At 46.3% G+C, this 4,861-nt stretch overlaps 1 protein-coding gene across 2 annotated transcripts in view; it reads right to left on the bottom strand.

Annotated features, from left to right (window-relative positions):
- The window catches only part of tll1 (tolloid-like 1), a 327,452-nt gene that overhangs the window by 153,910 nt on the left and 168,681 nt on the right, over positions 1-4,861 (bottom strand). The gene's annotated exons all lie outside the window — the stretch shown is intronic.

Here is a 4,861-nt window from a genome sequence, read left to right as displayed (position 1 = left end):
GGAGAAGGGAGGGAGGAAGGAAAAGGGAGGGAGGAAAAGGGAGGAGGAGGAGGGAGGGAGGGAGGGAGGGAGGGAGGGAGAGAAAGGGCAGCTCAATTCTCAATTTATACTTTAAAAACTTGCATTTTTGGAGCACCTTTCATGGTTGCCAATGAAGTACTTTTGGAAAAGTAGTCACTGTTGTAACAGAAGAAATGTGGCATGATATCTGCACACCTCAAGCTCCCACAACCAGAAACTTGATAACGAGATACCACTTTCGTGACCGTGATTGAAGCAAAAATTTGTTCACGCATCAGCCTTAGCCACCAATACCTCTCTCCACCCAATACCCAACAGGAACTTTTGCTTTGCATGCAAAGGGGCTATGACTAAATATCTCATTTAAAAAATGAGAACTCCAACCACACAATCACACTGCATTGGAATGTCAGCCTTTGGATTTATGCTCGAGTGGGGCTTGAACCTGTGACTCAGAGGCAAAAACAAAACAGAGTCACCTTTCATTCAAATAAATTGTAATAAACTTTCATTTAATGTTACCAATTTAGAGGAAAAAACATTTTAATGATCCTTCATAAGTGGCAAGGCTGATTTAATGATGAATCTTTTTGAAAAGTTTTCCTACATTCTTTTATATTGCATTCATTTTTCAGGAGTACTTTTGGAAGTGGGATGGTAAACATATTTCTCAATGCAAAGAACACTATGCATTCAAGGTGGTTTCATTTCCTGTCCCTGAATATCACTGGCAGCAAAGATAAATAGTTGCCACTGGAACCACTTGCCATCTGTTCTGACATTTTATTCTATCTGTCCATTGTCCAAAGATATGATTTTTCCATTACTGATCCAGAAACTAGGCTCGGCACTGGCAAGAACAGCAGCATGAATGCAACTTGCAAAGCCTGTAGATGCACAAGCCCTGTTGCGTGTACAGTAGGTACATTGTTCCTGTGGTTTCAGAATACATCAAACTTCCAGTGCAAATAGAATATAAACGACGCTATTTATTCCATACATTTCTTAAGGCTATTTTTTTTGGTTTTCAGCAGGAAAAAGAAAACGGTCAAAATTTAAGACAGTCCAAGTAGGCTATGGATTGTCATTTCTAAACGTGAACACTGCAGAAAGAGAAATAAACATAGTCACCTCCCAAATTCTGACAAACTATTCAAATTCTTAACATAGAATGCATTCGGTAGCACCAGCATTTAACTGCAACTCTATAACCTTAATATGCTATATAGCAGAATTGTTTGCCTGGAATCATACAGTCATAGAGATAGATTAGAATGGTGTTGGAAATGCACAGCAGGTCAGGCAGCATCCCAGGAGCAGGAAAATCGACATTTCGGGTAGGAGCCCTTCATCAGGAATCAGAAAAGGCTCTCCTCATCTCTCTACAATTCCTGATGAAGGGCCCCTGCTCGAAACATTGATTATCCTGCTCCTCGGATGCTGCCTGACCTGCTGTGCATTTCCAGCACCTCTCTAATCTTGAATCTAATCTCCAGCATCTGCAGTCCTCACTTTCACCCAGTCATAGAGATATACAGATGGAAACAGACCCTTCAGTCTAATTCACCCATGCTGACCAGAAATCCTAAATAAATCTCGTCCCAATTGCCAGCATTTGGCCCAAACCATTCCTGTTCATATACCCATCCAGATGCCTTTTAAATGTTGTAATTGTACCAGCCTCCAACACTTCCTCTGGCAGCTCATTCCATACATACACCACCCTCTGTGTGAAAAGTCTCCCCTTAGGTCCCGTTTAAATCTTTCCCCTCTCACCCTAAACCTATGTCCTCCAGTTTTGCATTCCCCCACCCCAAGGAAAAGACCTGGTCTATTTATCCTATCCATGCCCCTCATGATTTTATAAACCTCCAGAAAGTCACCCTCCGACACTCCAGGGAAAATAGCCCCAGTCTATTCAGCCTGGAGACCATATAGGAAGACATCCATGATTTAATGTTTCCAATGATGATAATTTAGATTTGAAGTATTTTTGGAGCTTTACAGTCACTATCCTCAAAATTATACTCAGAAACGTAGAAGGAGTGGGCCATTCAGCCCCTCAAGCCTTTTCCACCATTCAATGAAATTATGGCTGATCTGTGGCCTAACTCCATATACTGTCTTAGGCCCATATCTCTTAATAGCTTGGCTTTACCCAGTTGACTCAAAATTTGCTAGAACTTGTCTGTTTTCTGTAACTTCGACCTGTTCCATCACCCTTCAGCTCAAAGTTACTTAGAGTCATAGAAATGTACAGCACAGAAACAGGAACAGACCCTTCGGGCCAACTTATGTATGCTGACCAGATATCCTAAATTAATGTAGTCCCATTTGCCAGCACTTGGCTCATATCCTTCTAAAGCCCTCCTCTTCATATACCCATCCAGATGTTTTTTTAAAAGTTGTATCGTACCAGCCTCCAGCAGCTCATTCCATACACGTACCACCCTCGGTGTGAAAAAGGTATCTCTTAGTTCCCTTTTAAATCTACCCTGCAATTTGCTAAAAGTATGAACTGATAATTTTACTGAGCTGTGCACTTCATGGGATATTTCTTCCTGGGCACAAGGTGCTGGATGATAGATACATTACTAATGGTAATAATGCATGTTAAAGCTGCTGTTATTTTGTAATTACAAATCTAGGTCACCTGAATGGGACTAGTGGAAACGCCACATTTCCACCGCTAGTAGCCTATCATTGACGTTAAGATACTCCAGGGACAATAAATGCTGAGACCCAGAGACAAATCCAGATTCAAGTTACTTTTGAAGTTACATGTTCTCATAACTAATGCTTCTTAATGTTTTGCAGGCAGACTTAACTGAAATACTTCTGTATGCTTTGTGTAGGCCAGCGAAATAATTCCAATATTGAAAAGCTATCAGCAACTGTGAAGGGCATAAGGCTCCAGCAAAATAACTCCTCAACATGATTTTAAAACAACGGCATATTGTGGATCCGGGTGACAATGTCAAAGGACAACTTCATCAGAACTGAGAAGTCAGTGCGAGAGGACCATCTCAAGAAATGGCTCTGCAACATAAATGGAATAGGTAAAAACAATGACTGCAGAGGCTGGAAATCAGATTCTGGATTAGAGTGATGCTGGAAAAGCACAGTAGTTCAGGCAGCATCCGAGGAGCAGGAAAATCGACGTTTTGTGCAAAAGCCCTTCATCAGGAATAGAGGCAGAGAGCCTGCAGGGTGGAGAGATAAATGAGAGGGGGTGGGGGTGGGGAGAAAGTAGCATAGAGTACAATAGGTGAATGGGGGTGGGGATGGAAGTGATAGGTCAGAGAGGAGGGTGGGGGAGGGTAGTAAAGAGTACAATGGGTGAATGGACAATCAACCACACCGCCCTGTGGCCCAACATTTCAACTCCCCCTCCCACTCAGCTGAGGACATGGAGGTCCTGGATCTCCTTCACCGCCGGTCCCTCACCACCTGACGCCTGGAGGAAGAACGCCTCATCTTCCGCCTCGGAACACGTCAACCCCAGGGCATCAATGTGGACTTCACCAGTTTCCTCGTTTCCCCTTCCCACTTCACCCCAGTTCCAAACTTCCAGCTCAGCACTGTCCCCATGACTTGTCCTACCTGCCTATCTTCCTTTCCACCTATCCACTCCACCCTCCTCTCTGACCTATCACCTTCATCCCCACCCCCATTCACCTATTTTACTCTTTGCTACCCTCCCGGCAGTGCGGGGTTCCCGGACTATAAGGTTAGAAGCTGTGGGTGGGAGATCTCCTCAGGTGATGGGGTTCTGTATGGTCTGGGAGGTGATGGTTTGGTGATGGGGGGGTTGGGGTCATGGTCGAGGGGGCGGTGCCTTCGAGTTGGCGTCTGGTTTCAGCGGTGTAGAGGTCACACATCAATGAACTTAATACACGCCATGACATCGAACACTTCTTCCGCCGCTTCTGCCTCCGAGCTTACTTTTATAATCAGGACTCCCACCCACCTTCCGAGGACCCCTTCGCCCACCTCCAACACACTCCATTCACCTGGACACCCCGTGCTGGCTTAATACCCACCCTCGATCTCTTCATTTCCAACTGCCGCCGGGACATTAACCACCTCGACCTGTCTACCCCCATTCCAACCTCTCACCCTCACAACTCACAGCCCTCCACTCCCTCTGCTCCAATTCCGACCTCACCATCAAGCCAGTGAATAAAGGGGTTGCAGTTTGGCACACTGACCTCTACACCACTGAAGCCAGACGCCAACTCGAGAACACCTCCTCCTACCGCTCCCTCGACCATGACCCCACCCCCCCATCACCAAACCATCATCTCCCAGACCATGCACAACTTCATCACCTCAGGAGATCTCCCACCCACAGCTTCCAACCTCATAGTCCCGCACTGCTTGGTTCTACCTCCTTTCCAATGTCCACAAGCCTGACCACCTTGGCCCGACCCTTTGTCTCAGCATGCTCCTGCCCCACTGAACTCATCTCTACCTACCTCGACACTGTCCTATCGCTCCCCACCCCCCGAGTCCAGGAACTCCCCACATACGTTCGAGTCACCGCCCACGCCCTCCACCTCCTCCAAGATTTCCATTTCCCCGGCCCCCAATGCCTCATTTTCACCATGGATATCCAGTCCCTCTACACCTCCATCCGCCATGACCAGGGCCTCCAAGCCCTCCATTTCTTCCTCTTCCAAGGTCCCCAACAGTACCCTTCCACCGACACTCATTTGTTTGGCCAAACTGGTCCTCACCCTTAACAATTTCTCCTTTGAATCCTCCTACTTCCTCCAGACCAAAGGGGTAGCCATGGGCACACGTATGGGCCCCAGCTATGCCTGTCTCTTTGTTGGCT

This window comes from Chiloscyllium plagiosum, chromosome 1 (genome assembly GCF_004010195.1).
Source record: "Chiloscyllium plagiosum isolate BGI_BamShark_2017 chromosome 1, ASM401019v2, whole genome shotgun sequence".
In the NCBI taxonomy this organism is placed as follows: Eukaryota; Metazoa; Chordata; class Chondrichthyes; order Orectolobiformes; family Hemiscylliidae; genus Chiloscyllium; species Chiloscyllium plagiosum.
Note: the sequence above shows the minus strand (reverse complement) of the source record. Positions and strands in the feature narration are given on the sequence as shown.